The 19,737-nt window shown below is 40.7% G+C and overlaps 1 long non-coding RNA gene across 1 annotated transcript; it reads left to right on the top strand.

Moving 5' to 3' along the window:
- The first annotated feature begins 1,235 nt into the window (after nucleotides 1-1,235).
- Nucleotides 1,236-2,591, top strand: LOC122662382. The gene is made up of 3 exons (XR_006333012.1): nucleotides 1,236-1,282; nucleotides 2,272-2,319; nucleotides 2,419-2,591. It is a non-coding gene; the product is annotated as an uncharacterized LOC122662382 (long non-coding RNA).
- The last annotated feature ends 17,146 nt before the right edge of the window (nucleotides 2,592-19,737 follow it).

The raw sequence follows: 19,737 nt of genomic DNA, 5'->3' as shown, positions 1-19,737 counted from the left end.
AATTCTTACCTTCAGGCCATTTCGGAAGCGGTGCCAGCAGAGAGAAAGGCTCCGGTTCAGGCGACGACAAAGCAGAGATTCTGCTCCAAAAGAAACATTTGCCCCCAAACATCTCGGAACTCTTGGAAAAAAACAGAGGGATGTTCCAAGTTTTCTTATCCTGGGTCTCCGAAATATTTGTTTCCCAATTCAGATCCTAAATATATTCCTCCAATTCCATGAGAATGTACGGCAGTCGTTGCAGAATTGAAAGAGAAAAGAGGAAAGTGAAGGGTTCTCTCTCTCCCTCCCTCCCCAAAACAACTGTTACACTCCTAGAGAGGAAAGTGATATTTTGAGAGACTACCGTAGGACTCATGACTCATGTGAGAGAGAGAGAGAGAGAGTAGCAGAGAATGCATTTGGACAGAGACGACTGAGAGAGCGAGACAGAGAGAGAGAGAGAGACAGCAAGAGAGTGAGAGAGAGAGAGTGAGAGAGAGAGTTGCAGAACATCGGTTGGAACTCACCTCTGCAGATGCCTTTGAGCATGGAAGCCCTTCTCCTCTTCGTCGATGTGAAGCCCCTTTTCCTCTCCAAGAGTTGCAGATGCCTTGCTCTTTCTATCGGGTTTTCTTCGTATTACGCCTTCGTTAGTTGTTCTTGTTCTTTACAAACCGTCTCCGTCTCAGTAAAGAATGTTCTTTTGATGATAATAACCTTCGGTTCGTTCTAAAAGAACAAAAAAAGAGACCAGACAACCAAACATATTTTCATATTTTTTTGTTCTTTTAGAACAAAAGAACTGTTGTGAACGATGTTTTGAACGTTACCAAACGCGCCCAAGGTCTTAAAGCCTTATGATGGAGTTTGCAATCTCATTAGTACTGTTCTTGGCTGGATTTTCTTCTTGTAATATTGCTCCTATTTTCCTGTGTAAATACCCAAGTGGTTTCTCTTGTTTTGTTTTTCAATTGATAGAGTTTATTGCATCTTTTAATCTCTTTTTCATGATGGATATCTGTTTTTACATCCTAACTTTGGTTTTCAAACTTCCTAGTTTAGTAACAGGATATTGCACCTTTTGATACAAAGCCCTTTGAAAAGGTTAGTACTTTTACATCAATTTTCGTTCATTCTTCTTGAAACAAGTCTTACTTTCTAATCTTTTTCTTAATTGAGTTTCTCTCTTTACCTTCTGTTGTAGGCTTTAGTCATTGATGGAAAGCTTCAAAGTACGGACGGATAGAGATGAATTCATCTATCATGAATCACTTGTACATCCACTCCTTCGCCACCCAAAGTACTTACTCTTCTTCTCCCCCTTCCCTCTGAATTTTCAATATTTAGTACATGAATGAAAATAAATTTCCCTTTTGGTTATTCATCCCCAATCCAAAAATCATATTTATTATCGGGGGAGGTGAAGATTTCACTGCAAGAGAGATCCTGAGACAATAAGAATATTGACAAAGGGGAGGAACATGTAGATATCAACCGAGCTGCTTAAACTTTCACAGCCTGATTGTCTTCGTAGGATTGTGGGAGATATGGCTTTCAAAAATTTGATGAGAAATCTTTCTTGTAATTCCTGAAGGCTTTTAACTTGGGATTCAATCTTCTTCAAGACCTGATCATCTCAAGCTGAATCCCTCAGAAAGTAGATGGACAGTTTCAATTGCCACCTACGTCGTCCTGCCGATAAAACTATTCTGGAGTGTGCACGAAAAAATACAAATATGATAAATCAGCTTTTGAACAGGTTAAATTTCACCACATGCGAGCTCCAACTCATATCGGATGAGATTCATCTGTCCCAAGTTCTTCTCTTTATCCCTAAACTAATAAACCCTAATGATGAATATCTTGTGCTCCTTTCCTTTGTTTCCAAATTTTTATTCGAATTTCAATAAGAATAGGAGTATTATACATAAGCATTCATGAGTCTTTTTTTTGTTTTCCAAGAGTGTTGTTGTACTTATCACCATTGCATCAGGTAAACTCAAGTTATTTGTCATGAAACCTGTAAAACTATAAGAATTGAGGTTGTTCTCATGCCATGTGGTAATGGAATTTCTACGTTGCTATTGACTCCTGAGAATCTTCAGACTATGATGACACCAAGTTGTTTCCTTTAAACTAGACAGGTTGTGTAAATTTATAGTGAAGAAAATGCATCAATTAAAATCATATACAATTGACTGATACATCTGAAGTACAATGAGTGCGTCCAACATTATTTAGTAGTTTTTGTTCAAAACTCAATAATATTGTTATTGGATGTATTTGTAGCATGCAAAAGGACCCCCCAAGACATAAATGTCATATTGGGACCTTCTAGTTAGCACTATTGCTTGCTTGCCTGTTTATTTCTTGAGATTTGGTTTTTACTTCATCCAAGCTAAGTTGCTTAACTTGTGAATCTCGTTTTATTTATAGAATCATCCATTCATCAAAACTTCCCATAGAATGCTGCCCACATTGAAGAATTTTCAGGGAGATTCGAAAGTGGTTCCTATGGCCAACCACTCTTGCCAATACCATCACCAATTTCTCAGCAATGGTTATCCTAGGTCTTCGTGGTTGTATGATAAAAAAATTTGTATTATAAATACTCCATCCTCCCCCCCCCCCCTCTCACCCCCCAAAGGTACATGAATCCTATCCTAGTATGGGTGAATGGGATTTCTTTTGACCTTATAATAGTGGTTCTTATTTGTATATTAATTGATTTTATGATATTTCAAACTCAGCCTTCTACCTTGAGGATCCTTTTATAACGGGTATTATGATGCTCAAGGAGGTATTTAGAAAAGTTGCCAACGATATCTTGTGGTTCCTAGGAGTTGTGGAAATGTCAATGATAGCGTTTAACAGCAATCATCTGTGTGTGAATGCATGTGCTGGGACTAGATATTTTCTTGTTTTCAATTCAGTACCTAGTATAGAAAAAGCTATCCTATCCATAGGGGCACAATTAACACTATAATTTCTGATGCAATTGACAGAGGGAGAGAGGGTATTGCACTTCTTTTGATTGGGAAATGAATTGGGTACGGTAATAGAGGAAGCAATGGAAAGATCAGTGGCTAGACTAATTGAACTCTAGTGATGATTCTAGGTGATTGTGTCTTGAGTTTGTGTTAGCATAAAGGGTAATCAGCTTAAACCAAATACTAGGATGGGGTGGTAAGAGAATTTTTTAAATCATGGAACAAGTAGCTTCAGCAGAATTCTACCGACCATTTACTGGTTTTGTAACTGTAAAAGCCAAGACTACGATTTAATTAGTTTTTAAGCAAGAGGAATGAAGGTATAAAAGGGAAGCATCTAAGGTTTGGTTTGGGGAGTTATAAATACAAAAGCATATTTTTACAACTTGGACAAATATATCTGAAAGATTACTATCTTCGAAGAATATCCTAAATGAACAGAATGGGTTCCATATAAATCAGTTATTCTTTGAGATTGCTTATTACCATTCCTTCTCAAGGCCCATAGGTCCTGTCTAAGTCAATGAAACACATGGATCTATGGCCAAAAAAATTACGCATTACAATTCATTGAAACCCATTGTTTCCTTCTTTATCTTTCCACCATTAGAATCAATCTAACTCAAATGGTGCTTCTGTGTTGAGAGTTGAGACAACAAGTTCTATGTAAAACTGCATCAACATATAGACAATGCCAAGGGAATTAAATTTTGTGCAGTTTGAAAACTTATCCAGATATTTGCTACCGCATAAATTTCAGTCACTTGCTATTTGTGATATTGTTGTACAATGTTCAATCCATTCCATCGATTAAAAAAGCATAGTGATTACCTGAGATGAAAAGAAAAAAAAAATGTATGTTTCACTCTTGATGTCCATTCCCCCATTCAAACTCCCAACACTGTATTACAAATACTCTTGAGATTGTTGCTTATATAGAGAATATAGGTAAGAGTAGTTAGTTATAGGGATGGCCTAAAGCTCTGGAAAAAAACATGGTGTACTGAAAAAACAAGCATTACCGCAACAAGTACGTTCTCACAATTAGCCACAATTACATCCTTTGTGAACCAGATCAACAGAAGAAATACCAATATGAAAAGTCAGATTAATCCACTCCCAAATTGATCACCATGGATTTCATGTTGGAAAAAGCAACTACTAAAATTAGGAATCTTCCCAAAAGGGTCATTTTGCAAAGTCATCACCTTCTCTTGAGTTGGTCTGTAAGAACAGACCAGAAGAAACACATATGAATTTCATTAACACATAAATCAAAGAAATGCATTTTTTAATAGCAAAAAAAAACACTTTGAAATGTGTCACAGAACACCTAAACACCCCTCTATTGTTCATCAATCAAACATACTAATTTGGAGCTGAAAGGATGGTGTTGTCGTTGTGGTCTGAAACTAGTCCAGAAAGAAGGAATATCTCTGGTTATTCGGGTGGTTCATGAAGGGTGCTTCATCCTATAAATGGATTTCTAGGTAATACCCAATTTCCATTCACCCATCAAAAAAGAAACACAACCTAGAATCAACGCAAAGTTCAAACTAAAGTATAATCCAAGATCATATTACGCCACGTACTTTTATCACGATATTAAAATAGTACAAGTATTTCCATATTCATCATATATTGGTAAAGAGTGAGTTGGTGTACTTTGTTAGTATCATCGATTCCCAGCTTGCATAACTCAGGCCACCTATTTTCTGCCTCATAGCATGTTAAGTTGGACAATCTGAATCATTGAATGGAATGAATACAATATGTATTACTCAATTGATCAAATTTAGGTTCAAAATTTGATGGCCACCATATATTGGATGACCATCATAAAGTCAATCGTGGCAAAACCTAGTTTCTATAGTACCCATCAGAGAAAGATGAGTAGATACACATTAGGGACTTGGTAGAACCCGCCTTAGTCATTACTCATGATAATATCTATCATGAAGCACATTTACAAATTAAGGCACAAAACCAAAACACCCTTACCATTTTCACCCACCTCTAATCTAAAAGTCTCCCCTGCACCATGAGATTCTGAAGCCAAAGTACTATACCAAAGTTCAACATTGCCCCAACTGTATCAGCTCTTAAGACTCTCAATAGGACTTTCTCAGTACAATATGGACAAGGGATTATATGTTCAATTAAAAATCTGTAAACTCCCCCCCCCCCCCTGCAAGCAGTTCTCCATGTCCTAGTGGTTGTCAAACTGATGAGGTCTGAAAATGAAGTGTTAAGGTTTGATGAGATAAGAATGAAGTGGAAAATAGAGAAAGGAGATTGACGAAGTGAGGTATACAACTTCCAGGCCTTTATAGTAAGTGTACTCTGAAAATGAATTCTGAATTTTGAAAAGGAGGGAAGACATCCATTAGAATCTTCCTGAATTCATATTTTCCCAGAAGGCTGATCACCCTGGCTGTGGGTTTATGATTCTGTAATGAATCAAAAGGTGTAATGTTGGCATTGTCACTCTGTGGCATGATAACTCCAACCACCTAGATAAAGCATGTAGGTCTTGATGGACTATTAGTAGGGAGTGGGATTAAGGATTAAAAAAAAAAAAGATTACAACAATCAGCCTTATCTCAACTTAATGGGGTCGGCTACATAGATCCAAACAAAACAAAGTAGGAAAAAAGAGTTCGAACCTAAAAGGGGAAGAAAGTTTGAATTTCTATGATTCAAACAAATAAATAATTATTTACAAGACACACATTATAGAAATCTTTAGGGAACTTACATTTTATAAGAACTTAAAGAAGTAATGCATCTTCAAAACAGGTATTAAAAACAAATGGGTGGACAAAGTAATTGAATAATGACCTTGCATTCTTGCTGCCCTGTTTGTTTTTTAATGGTATGCATTCTCCTTTCCTTTAAAACAGCTGTTAGACAAATTAGCATTCCATTATTCAAAGAGGTCTAGGGATTACCTGAACCGAATGGAATAGTAGCGAAAGGGATAATCGAATGCGGCTTGCAGTTACGAGCAGATCACGAACACGAACAATCTCGAAAGGTTTCTCCACGAAGAAGAACTCCACACCACAAAACCCTAGGCAACGATGGAAACCCTAGGATAACACAGAACTTGAAAGAGAGGGAGAGAGTTTCTAATTGTGTTCATCTCTTAGGGTTTGAGCCAAATAACTTATTTATAGGCTAAACCCCTAGGGCTCCCCCACTAATCCGAGTCTCACTGGGAATCTAAATCAAGGGATAAGAAGGGGGGAAGGAATCGATCACTTAAGTGATCGTTCCTCCCTCTCTCAACTTGGGTCTGCGATCAGGCCCCACATGTGGGCGATCAAGTTGGGCCCAAAGCCCATGTTAAATTATGTACACCAGAATACCATGGGGGTATTCTGGTCTTTTGGGTGTTTTATTTATTTTTTATTTATGTATTTATGAGCAAGGGTAGAAATGTAATTAGGGTTGTGACACTGTTCACGTGAACAGTATCGTGAACAGTGTTGTGAATAGTGTTTCCCGTTGTAATCTCTTTTATTATTATTATAAATAGAGAGCTTGACTAATCTCATTGATCATTCAAGCATTATTCCACAAACCTATTTTGTTAACATGGCATCAGAGCCAAAATTTCTCTGATCTAAGTTTTCCAAATCCACCCCCTTCCTATCGTTTTTTCTTTCCTCCCCTTCTCTCGATTTCTTTTCTCTCCTTTTTTCCCCTTTGCTTCTCCTCCCTTCCTAAGGGCAGCACTACAGAGGTGATCATATGATCTAGTTGTTGCCCTATTCCCACCTCTATTTTTCCCCTTTATGAGATAATTTATTTGGTTCGATTGCTGCTGGTTCCTGTCTGCGATTTTTGGAGTTTCCAGAATTTTGAAGCCTTAGCCACCACCATTGATCAAGGCTGGTTTCCTGCATATTGGACACTCATCTGCGATCTGGACCAGCTGCCCTCAAGCCTTTTTTGGTTGTTGAAGACCCCTTCTCCCAATCGATTCCTCTTTTTTAGGGTTTTCTAAAACCCTGATCATTATCGATTTTTGGGAATTGGGCTATTTGCTGCTGTTTTTTTATTGGAGCTTCTTCTCTTCATCAAGGACATCCTCTACAGGTTCCTGGACATCTATCGATCAAGCTTCTTCGTCAATTTTTTTTGGATCCCCATCACCACATCGATCTCCAATTTTGGGTTCTCTTCCAAAACCCTGACATTGTCGATCTCTGTGGAAGGGATCTCTCTACTGCTGCTAATTTTTTGGGAGCTGTTTTGCCCTTCATATTGGCCCACTCGACCTTGATTTTAGCTCTTGGTTTGGTGTAATTGCTGGTTTTTCATTCTCCACAGCGTTGTTGCAACTATGGGTGACTCTGCTGATTCCACTGCAACTTCTAATCAACATGGACATGAAAAATCAGATTATCATACTTTTCAGCCCAATCCCATCAAACTTGATGGCAGCAACTACCTATTGTGGTCTCGGTCAGCCTCTTTTGCTATTGTTGGCCGTGGTCTCACTGGCCACATTGATGGCACTGTTCCCATGCCTGCTGCCCAGATCTTCCCGACTCGTGGCTTGCCAACAATGGTGTTCTCATGTCTTATTTGATTGGTTCTATGACTTCGGACATTGCACATGGGTTCCTCCTTTTTGATACAGCTTCTCAGGTTTGGTCAGCCTGTAAGGAAACGTACGGACAGCTTGGTAATGATGCACAGGTCTATGAACTCAGGAAGAAGGTTCTTCATACTACTCAGGGGGACTTAACAGTCTCTAAATATTATGCTACTCTGCGCAACCTTTAGCAACAATTGGACCACTTCTCTAATTACCAACCTGATAATACTACTAATCTAGCTGCCTATAAGAAACATGTGGATAAAATCAGGGTCTATAACTTCTTGGCTGGGTTGAATGTTGAGCATGACCCAATTCATGTTCAAGTGTTGGGCGATTCCCCTTTTCCCAAACTTGAGTAGTCTTATGCCTTGGTCTCCTCTGAAGAAAATTGCTGAGCTGCTATGTTGCACCCTGCTGTCCCTGACAGATCAGCCCTTCAGACTACTGTACCGGCTCCTTCTACACCAGTTGGCACTCTCTCTGTGGGTGGTACTACTATCGGTACTATTATTTGTGAGCATTGTCATAAGCCTTATCACACCAAGGACAAATGTTGGAAACTTCATGGGAAGCCTGCTGACTTTGAGGCTAAACGGGCTGCCAAGCAAAAACCAAAAATCAAGGCCAATCACTCTGAGTCTGTCACTGCAGCCCCAACTACTGACACTGGCCTATCTCAGGAGGATTTACAAGCATTCCTACGTGTGCTAAAGTCTTCCACTGCTGCTGCCTCTACTACACCAGCTTCTGCCACTTCGTCAACTCCTTTAGGTTCACACTTTGCTCGGTCAGGTATTTCGTTTGGTGGTCATTGTGCCTCTGTAGCTTTCCATCCTTGGATCATTGATTCTAGAGCTACAGATTACATGATCGGGTCCTCTAGCCTCTTCCATCATTATTCTCCTACCTCTGGGAAAGACAAAGTCAAGGTGGCTGATGGTTCCCTTTCCTCCATTTCTAGAAAAGGAATCATTAACTGCACTCCTTCCCTTCCTTTGTCCAATGTTTTACATATTTCAAATTTTACTACTAACCTTCTTTCTATTAGTAGTATAACTCATGATCTTAACTGCAAAGTAACATTTTTTCTTTCCCATTGTGTTTTTCAGGATCTGGACTCTGGGAAGACGATTGGATTGGGTAAAGTGCATGGTGGCCTATACCTGCTTGACGATGGACGTCTCACTCCACCTCCATTACTACCACTACATCAGAATTCCTTAGTATCTTCTGAAATTTATCAGTGGCACTCAAGATTAGGTCACCCCCCTTTAAGCATCTTAACATCTTTATTTCCTACTTTGGTCAAACATTGTGATAAGACCGATTTCTTTTGTGAGGCTTGTGTTCTGGCCAAACAGACACGTTCAACTTATTCTATTTCTAATAAAAGGAGTTCTTCACTTTTTCACTTAGTACATTCTGATGTTTGGGGCCCCAGTCGTAAGACTTCGGTTTCTGGTCACCATTGGTTTAGCTCTTTTATTGATTGTCATTCTAGACACACATGGGTTTATCTTTTACACACCAAAAGTCAAGTTTTTTCTTGTTTTCAGCATTTTCATAACATGGTCAAAACTCAGTTCAATGCTACTCTCAAATGGGACTAAGTATACAGAGACTCAATTTCAGAAATACCTTGCTGATAATGGGATTGTTCATCAGATAAGTTGTGGTGATACCCCAACCCAAAATGGTGTGGCTGAAAGAAAGAACCAACACTTGTTGGAAGTGGCCAGGGCGTTGATGTTTTCGCGCTATGTTCCCTCCCAATTTTGGGGGGATGCTAGTCTTACTGCAACCTATCTTATTAATCGGTTGCCTTCCCGTGTTCTTGACTCCCGCAGTCCGGCCAATATTTTACATGGGAATTCCACCTTTGTGGTTCCTCCCAAAGTTTTTGGTTGTGTGTGTTATGCCAGAGACACTAAACCTCATGGTAAATTTGATCCTCGTGGGTTAAGGTGTATTTTTTTGGGTTATTCTCCAACCCAGAAAGGTTATAAGTGTTACCACCCTCCTTCTCATCATACTTTGGTCAGTATGGATGTGGTCTTTCATGAAAGTCTTGCCTATTATCAGTCTACACATCTTTAGGGAGAATTCTGGTTCCAGTGAAGATGTGCTTGTGTTTCCTCCCCTTGAAATTCCTCCTTTGGCTGTTGCCCAGCCTCCTATCACTGCTGCCCAGCCTCCTACCGTTGCTGTCCAGCCTCCTTTGGCTGCTGCCCAGCCTTCTTTGGCTGTTGCCCAGCCTCCTTTGGCTGCTGTCCCTTCATCTGTAGGGACTCCTTTAGAGGGGGAGTATGTAGGAAATAATGGTAGTAATGATCATTGTCAGGGGGAGTTGACTCCAGTCCAGAGAACCATCAGTGAATTTCAGAAGAAAATTGACAACTCTAATATCATCACCTACAAGAGACACTCCAACAAAGGGCAATCTCAATCCACTGTGGCACCAATACCTATCCAATTGCCAACCCAGGAGCCAGATCCTCCTCCTCCTTGTGGTGAGACCTCTCCTTCCGATCTACCTATTGCTCATCGAAAAGGTACTAGGACTTGCACCCTGCATCCAATTTCTTGCTTTGTTTCTTATAGTTCTCTTTCTCCATCTTTTCATGCATTTGTGTCTTCTCTTTCTTCTGTTCCTATTCCTAAAAACTAGCAGGAAGCGTATACAGATGGAGAGTAGAAGGCAGCTATGTTGGAAGAAATGAGAGCTTTAGAAAAAAACAACACTTGGGATCTTGTAACCCTCCCTCCAGGAAAAAAACCAGTGGGATGTAAGTGGGTGTTTGTGGTCAAACAAAAGATTGATGGGTCTGTGGATTGGTATAAGGCATGTTTAGTTGCAAAGGGCTTCACCCAAACATATGGGATTGACTATTAGGAGACTTTTACCCCTGTTGCAAAATTGAATACAGTTCGGGTTTTACTATCGTGTGCAGTTAATCTTGGATGGGATCTCCAACAGTTGGATGTGAAGAATGCCTTCCTAAATGGGGAACTTTGTGAGGAGGTATACATGGATATTCCACCAGGTTTTTCTTCTGACAATAATGAAGGCAAGGTGTGCAAATTGAAGCGAGCATTGTATGGGCTGAAGTAGTCACCTCGAGCATGGTTTGGTCGGTTCCACAAGGCAATGACATCTGTTGGCTACAAGCAAAGTAATGTTGATCATGCTCTCTTTATAAAGAGGGCTGGTGAGAAGCTCACTGTTCTTATAGTGTATGTGGATGACATTGTGGTTACAGGCAATGATGGGGATGAGATCAGCCGGTTGAAGAGGTTTCTTGGGCAGGAATTCGAGATTAAAGATCTAGGGCTGCTACGGTACTTTCTTGGGATTGAGGTTGCCAAATCTTCTAAAGGCATCTTTCTCTCCTAAAGGAAGTATGTCCTAGACTTGTTGGCTGAAACTGGTCTGTTAGGATGTCACCCTTCAGATACTCCTATGGAGGCTACTGTTCGTCTCAAAGAAAAGGAGGGTGAACCTGTTGATAAAGGCCGGTACCAACACCTAGTGGGAAAGCTGATTTATCTCTCACACACTCGTCCAGATATTGCTGTTGTTGTGAGTACTGTGAGTCAGTTCATGCATGATCCCTATTCTTCTCACATGGAGGTTGTTCTTCGGATTCTCTACTACTTGAAGTCAGCTCCTGGAAAAGGCATGCTTCTGTCTCCTAATGGTAACCTACGGGTAGAGGCGTATACCGATGCTGACTGGGCTAGTTCTGCAGATCCGAAGTCTATCTCTGGGTACTGTTCTTTTGTAGGTGGCAATTTGGTCACTTGGCGTAGCAAGAAGTAGAATGTGGTGGCTCGTTCTAGTGTTGAAGCCGAGTTTCGGGCTATGGCACAAAGCATTTATGAGTTACTTTGGTTGAAAGGCTTGCTACAAGATCTTGGTGTTCCTGTTTATCTTCCCATAATGTTGTACTGTGATAACAAAGCTACAATCAGCATTGCACACAACCCGGTACAACATGATCGCACTAAACATGTTGAAGTGGACAAACATTTCATCAAGGAAAAGCTGGAAGAAGGGTTGATTTGTGTTCCCTTTGTGAAATCTGCTGATCAGGTTGCTGATATCTTCACTAAGGGATTATCTGGGAAATTGTTCCATCCCATTCTAGTCAAGTTGGGCATGATTAATATATTTGCACCAACTTAAGGGGGAGTGTTAAATTATGTACACCAGAATACCATGGGGGTATTTTGGTCTTTTGGGTATTTTATTTATTTTTTATTTATGCATTTATGAGTAAGGGTAGAAATGTAATTAGGGCTGTGACACTGTTCACGTGAACAGTGTCGTGAACAGTGTCATGAATAGTGTTTCCCCTTGTAATCTCTTTTATTATTATTATAAATAGAGAGCTTGATTGATCTCATTGATCATTCAAGCATTATTCCACAAACCTGTTTTGTTAACAGCCCATATTTTATTACATCTCCCACTCGCCCACATAGGCGCATAAATTTAATTATGCATTCAAGTTTCTCTCATTCCGTGTTTATCCTTCATACAGGCAATGGGGCGTGCGCCCTGACGAGATGGTACAAGGTAGGAGTACTATATCAAACTTCCATCTAGCCAACATAGTACATTACTCTCAAAAGTCTCGAAATACCCCAAACTATCACTTACACCAGATCTAACACTCTCGACCCCTCATGATGAGCAGTATTAATCCTTGGTATGTAATGTACTCATGACTGCGTCGATCACAAATACGATGCGTCGCCCGGGCAATTAGTCACATAACAAAGGTGTAACGTCCAATGGTTTTCCCTAAGCCCCTCATGTCAATCCAAATATCCCCAATAGCTTTCCCAATCGCTTCCCGCTGGACCGAATCATCCATGGTCCTAAGGAGAATGTCAAAGTAGAGTCATTGGGTGTCTTTTTCATGACATTGTCTCAGGTGATAAGGGTACTGTGGGATTAATATAATCCACGTGGCTCACACAGTGATGAAGCAGGGTTCCATTCGTTCACTCTCACAATCGGTGTTCATGAGCACATGCAGTATGATATGCATGCTATGGCTTAACTCCCACTAGGGTGGGCATGTCACTCGCAGTAAATAAACGCCATACAGATCTTAGTCTAGTCGCTACTCTAAGCCTCTAACCTGAGTTTCTAGCGCAGTCACCCTCATGGTTTCTGCTTAGAACCTCACATCTGGCTTCTAACAGGCTACTTGGAAGTGTGGTGTCTTCCAAGTTGAACCAAGTAAAGGTCTCATCTTAGCTCTAACTAAGGTGCCATAGAGCACACATGCTCATGGGCTCATCTCACTAGCTACACCCCAGCGCCGAGGCGAATCACCCGTGTGAGTGGGTCGATTCTAAGCCTGGTGACATCTTTAAAAACAATGAATGTATACACACAAGATTACTCAAACAAATATATGTTCATCAATAAATGTAAGAGAAATACAGATAAATGTCCAACACAAACAAAGTGTTCTCAAAGCAAATACATATCAGATCCGCCTGAGTCCCAAGTTCCTAACGTAAACTAGGAAAACATCTCTGGCAATGGGCTTAGTCAATGGATCAGCCAACATATTGCCAGTGGAGATATGTTGCAGAACCACTTCACCTCGCGCTACCATGTCTCGAATGTAGTGATTCCGTATGTCAATGTGCTTGGCTCTACCATGGAACTTGGGTTCCTTCGCAAATGCAAGCGTTGTTGTGCTGTCACAGTGTATAAGCACAGCGTCGTCTGAGTGAGCAGAAACACTAAGTCTCTGCAAGAACCTCCTGAGCCAAACTGCCTCCTGTACTGCTGCCGAACATGCAACGTATTCCGACTCCATCGTTGATAGGGCGATGCAGGTCTGCTTCTTGCTACTCCAAGTGACAGCCCCGCCTCCCACGACAAACGCATACCTCGAAGTGGACTTGCGTTCGTCTCTATCACTAGCCCAATCAGCATCACTGTAGCCTCTCAGTCTCAAGTTTGAACCATTGAAGGTGAGCAAGAGGTCTACAGTGCCACGTAGGTATCGAAGTATCCTCTTTATTGCCTGCCAATGAGCTAGCCCCGGGTTACTCTGGTAACGGCTCACCCTGCCAACGGCAAAGCAAATATCTGGACACGTGCATATCATTGCATACATCAGACTGCCTACTGCCACTGCATAGGGTATTTTGAACATTTGGTTTCTCTTTTCATCACTCTTAAGGCCTTGGTCTAGGCTCAAAGTGCATGCCTTGTCCATTGGAGTGTCAACGGGTTTCGAGTTGCTCATATGGAACCGCTCCAGGACTTTCTTTATGTAAGTCTCTTAAGACAAACTAAGAAGTCTCCTAGTGCGATCCCTCACAATCTTCACGCCCAATACAAAGTTGGCCTCACCCATGTCATTTATCTCAAAAGTAGAGGACAACCACTCTTTAGTGGCGACAATCATTCCAATGTCATTCCCAGCCAATAAGATGTCGTCAACATACAATGATAGGATAAGAAACCCCACCTTGGACCGTTTAACATACACATAGTGGTCCTCTTCAATCATGTCAAAACCCGCAGTGGTAATGGCATGATGAAATATAATGTACCACTGCCTGGACAATTGCTTAAGGCCATAGATGAAACGTTTGAGACGGCATACTTTGCGCTCATGTTCCTTCTTCTCAAAGCCCACAGACTGAGCCATAAAGATCTCTTTGTCCAGTTCTCCATTGAGAAAAGCAATTTTATCGTCCATTTGGTAGAGTTCCAAATCCAACTTTGCGACAATGGCTAGAATGAGGCGTATCGAGGCCATTCTCACCACAGGGGAGAACGTCTCATTATAGTCTATACCCTCCTTTTGGGTATATCCCTTCGCCACAAGACGTGCCTTATACTTGTCAATTGATCCATCTGCCTTTCGCTTGACCTTCAGGACCCACTTGTTCCCGATGGCCTTGTGCCCAGGTGGAAGATCAACTAACTCCAGACTTGGTTCTTACTCATAGAACTCAACTCATCTTCCATAGCAGCGTGCCACATTTCCTTAGCCGGAGAAGAGAGTGCCTCACTCACTGAGGCTGGCTCATCCTCATCCCTCGAGACACAGACGAGGGCAGCATCCCCTTCAATCTCAAAATGACATCGAGGAACGTGTCCACGTGCGCTCTTACGCGTAGAGGGTTCTTGACCTGCGGGTTGTGCGCTTTCATTAGGTAGCGCACTCCCACTGGGTTAATGATCACTCTCACCCTCTTTAGCGATCTCATGATGAGTGTTAATTCCTCACCCTCGCCAAGAGTAGGTGAGACGCTTTCATCAGTCTCTATCTCAAAGAGATCAAGGTCTCTGCCTGCATCACTGATGCTAGGGAAATCGGTCTCAAGAAAATCCACATCGCGGGACTCACTCTCTATCATTCCTCCATCTTGATGTTCACCGTACACTACATAGCCTTTTGAGGTATCGGAATATCTTATAAAGATACTCTTTTTAGCTCTAAGGCCAAGTTTTCCAAACTTATGGGAGGTACTATGAACATATTCTGCACATCCCAATGGTCGCATATGCCCCAAAGTGGGCTTTGCGCCTTTCCACAATTCATAGGGAGTGGAGGGAACTGACTGTGATGGCACGCGGTTAAGGACGTAGGCAGCGGTCAACATAGCATCCCCCCAGAAAGATATTGGGAGGTTGGCCTGCGCCATCATCGATCTAACCATATCTAAAAGCTTCATATTCCTCCGCTCTGCTACACCATTTTGCTGTGGAGTGTGGGGAATAATTAGCTGCCTAGTGATTCCTTTTTTCTCACACATCTTTTTAAATTGATCAGACAAATACTCGCATCCTCGGTCAGTGCGCAGAGTTTTTAACCTCTTGCCTTGCTGATTCTTAACCTCTGCTACAAAGCGTTTGAAGCAATCTAGCGCTTCGTAGCGGTGAGCGATCAGATACACATAACCATATCGTGAATAATCATTGATAAAGGTGAGAAAATAGGAAGCACCATGACGTGCCTTCACGTTCATTTGTCCGCAGATGTCCGAATAGACAAGCTTTAGGGTCTGGGTTGCCCGTTTAGCCTTTCCAAAAGGCTTCCGATGGGCCTTACCCGCTAAACAGGCCTCACATGTCGGTAGGTTGACTTTAGCGAGTGAGCCAAGAAGGCCTTCTCGAGCTAACCGTCCCATCCTATCTCGACCTATGTGTCCTAGTCTAGCATGCCAAGTAATTGAATCTGGACTAATATTAGAATCAACTACAAAAGATGAAGAGGAAACAATAGGAATTATCAAATCTAATTTAATAAAACCATTCTCAAGCCTACAATGTCCAAAATTACTACCATCCAATTGTATCTCAAAAGTGTCACCATAAAAAATAAAAGAATATCCTAAAGTCAATAATACAGTAACTAAAAGTAGATTATGTTGGATTTCTGGTGCATATAGCACATCGTGAAGTAGCAAGATGCGCCCAGTGCGCAAGGTGAGCTGGTAGGTACCAACTCCTCGAACTGTTTCACTAGTGCCATTCCCCATGTATATACTTTGGGCGCCATCCGAAATCTTTCTATAATCTACGAACCCTCCTCAATCTCGCGCTGAGTCTTGTTGCACCTGTATCCACAATCCAATCAGATTGGGTTTGGACAACCAAAACATGTATATATACAAAAGTACTAGGAGAGAGAGGCAGAAATGGTACCTGCTTCGCTTCAGTGCAGTCACGAGCGAAGTGCCCCATCTTCTGACAGTTATAGCACTTAACCTTGGTGATATTTTTCTTTCCACCTCGCTTGCCACGTCGGAGCTTAGTGGTCTTACTCCCAGTTGGCGCAGCTTTCTGAGCTTGATCCTGATTCCCAGTGGTCCTTTGTCTCTTGCGCTTAGACCCATTCTTGCGCTGCCCCACTTGGGCGACAAGGGCATGTGATTGGGTCGCCTCTAGGCGCTCCGCCTCTAGTTCCACATGAGGGGCAATGTCATTAAATGTCTTGACAGTGTCGTTATGTGTCAGAACTATCTTCATCTGCACCCAGGAATCAGGCAACGTCCTGATGACGGCCTGTACTTGCTGCTCATCGATAAGGTGTACCCCGGCATCATCTAATTTTTGGATCATGTCTTTCACGACCCTGAGGTGTTCAACCATAATGTGCTTGGGGTCCTTACGGTACATCTCAAACTTCAAGGTCATGGACCTAAGTCTGGTCGTGGATGTACCGCCACAGTCGAGCCTTACCTGGTCCCACATGGACTTGGCAGTCTCGCACTTCTCATACTGGCCGATAAGATCATCGTGCATTGTGCTTAACATAAGAAAGCGTGCACTACGATCTCTCTTAAACCAAATGTCGTAAGCCTCTTTTTCTTGACGGTGATGGGCGGTAGTACCCACTTCGGGTGGGGCCATCTCAGTGGTCAGGAGGTCTAGGTAATCTTGCTCATTAAGCAAAAACTTGGCCTTTCGGTGCCACATGTCATAGTTGGTGCCATCCAATTTGTTGCCTTGGTTAAGGTCGGCCACAACAGTTTTAGAAGTCATCACTACAATGTGCAAGGGAAGACATTTAGTATATCACTACAACAAATTTGGCCTTTTGCGACAGAAATTTTCTGTAACAAATACCGCATTTACGACGGTAATTTTCCGTCGCACGTCCGTCGGATATATTGTCGTCGTATCCATATACGAAAGAAAAATGGCCAACGTGGGTTCTGAATTCTTTTACGACGGGCAAAAAATTTCGTAGCATAAAATAAAGTATATACAACGAAAGGAAAATACCATAGTTAAAAATATATTATATACAACGGTTATACAATACCATCATTTAAGATATAGTGTGTACAATAGTGGTTTAGACTTGTGTTTATACGACGGAAATAAAATTCTGTAGTAAATAAAAATAATATTTAAAAAAATATTTTTTATTTACAATATAAATTTCTAAAATACATCAATGCTTCAAAAGGAAAGAAATACATCATCACGTACATTCAAGAATGTATTTAAGAATGTAGAACTTACATTTCAATAAAAGATAAATACAATGTTACTCAATAATAGAATACTATTACACAACATCCTAATATGCACCCTATGGCACATGACACAATACATTATAATTACAACTCAAAGGGCTAATACAAACTTTAATGCCCGGTCAGCACCACAACTTCCACCTCCAAGCTTTTGAATTCCTCCATGGTTGTCCATATTTCTTTCAGTTTAATAATTCTAGTGGTACCATTGAAGTACTTCTGCTGTATCAGAATATTCCTTGCAGCTCTATACTCAAACAAGAAAAACATCAAGTACATATACCAACCTACAAATTGTAGAACCACAGCTTGAATCATCAGACTTTCTTTATCATCTCCATGCATGGATTTGAGTAATGGGATACACATGACAAGGGTGTTTGGAAGGGTTGAGAGTGAAAATATAAGGTGATGGCCCAATAGGATTATTTAAGTATGCTTCAATAACGTACTACGTGTCTCGCCACAAGAAGTAGCAAAAGGAAGCAGAAGCCCAGAACTATGGTTTGCCATGACCACTGCACAAAAAGCCACCAAGAAACCAAAAAAAAAAAAAGATTAGAAAAGTGGATTTTTTTTTGTGGGTTTTAAGAGAGAGAAATCATCACCTCATGTGTTGTATGAAAGACAGCTTAAAACAGGAACCAAACCCATTTGTTTGGTGAATTAATGATGCCAAGAAGGCTTTTCTGTTGTTGTAGAGAGACTATTATTGCAGCAACTGCCATGAACCCAATAAGGGTTGCCTTTGATAGGAAATCTATTATAAATCCAAGCCTGCAAAGATCAATCAAACCATTTATATAACCTTTCAAACCTTATAAACCCCCATAAAGTGAAGAAGAAGATTGATTATAATTTTACCTTAGAATTCCAAGAGAAGCTTGAACAAGACCAGCAAAGAAGGTTGAAGTGAAGGCCAGTTGATAGGAGAGGTTCTTTGGTAGGTGATACTTCATGCCTAAGCATTGACCCTAATATAAGAGAAACAATGGATAATGGGCCAATAGCAAGGTCCCTTGAGCTCCCAAACACATCATACACAAGAGGTGGGACAAAGCTAGAATTTGTAGAGGCAGAGTCTTATGTATACTGCATATATATAATAAATCAAATGAACCATGGCAAAGCTAAGCAATGAACAAGGTATGACTTAAAAAGACCTATAATAGGTAATCTGTATTTCTAAAAATCAAACACTTCTTGGAAACTTAAGCTTCTTTTTTCCATTCTCTATTTAAATTCAGAGATAAAAGAGTAGAATTAGAATTACCATTGCCTGAAGGTCAACATTTCACAGCAAAAAGAGAAAAACCTGAAGGCAGTCAACAAATAGGGGGTGATATTGTGCCATAGTTCAAGATAGCCCACTGAATTTAACTCACCTACTTCGAGTTTTGCTGCATTGAATTTGCCAAATGGAATGGTATCATTTCATTTTGCACAACCAAGCAAGCACATTCTAGCTGCCCAAGTGAACTAGATATTAAATTATGAACACACAGAAATTATGAATCTTTAACATCTTTTGAGCTACTGATGTATCATTTCTTAATCTTTCAACCAATTTACAGATGAGCCATGATATAGTCAGGATTAACAGGTACTGTAGCAAAAAATTCATCATGTTTGATAACTAAAAGCAAACTACAAATACTCATAATTCCTCATGTTTGAAAACTAAAAACAAACTACAATGGCATGGATGGCAGCCTCACCATGGCTACATAAACTTGCAAAATCTTCAAACCACCAATTCACCTGAGAGTAACTGTTCTTCAAACTTTCAGTGCTACCAGAAGCTCATACCAAGCCCAGTAAGTGATCCCTTCTAGGAATTCTTCAGTTTGTTCAATCAAATTGTCAGTTCCAGAGATCTCTTTCTTCATTTCCATGAAATTTGCCATAATGTAGAAGAGATATGTTAGAGGGGGTTAGATGCACATAAGGTGAAACTTAAATTAGATGATAAGAATAAGAAAACATAACTTTCTTCTACATTGAAAGCTAAAACTATTACAGAAAAACTGATGAGCAAAGCCCATCAAGTAATGAAGGAAATATGATAAACAAGACTCAGAATTTGCTCACAAGTTCAAACTTTAAAGCAGTCAGTGATAA

This window comes from Telopea speciosissima, chromosome 5, assembly GCF_018873765.1.
Source record: "Telopea speciosissima isolate NSW1024214 ecotype Mountain lineage chromosome 5, Tspe_v1, whole genome shotgun sequence".
In the NCBI taxonomy this organism is placed as follows: Eukaryota; Viridiplantae; Streptophyta; class Magnoliopsida; order Proteales; family Proteaceae; genus Telopea; species Telopea speciosissima.
Note: the sequence above shows the minus strand (reverse complement) of the source record. Positions and strands in the feature narration are given on the sequence as shown.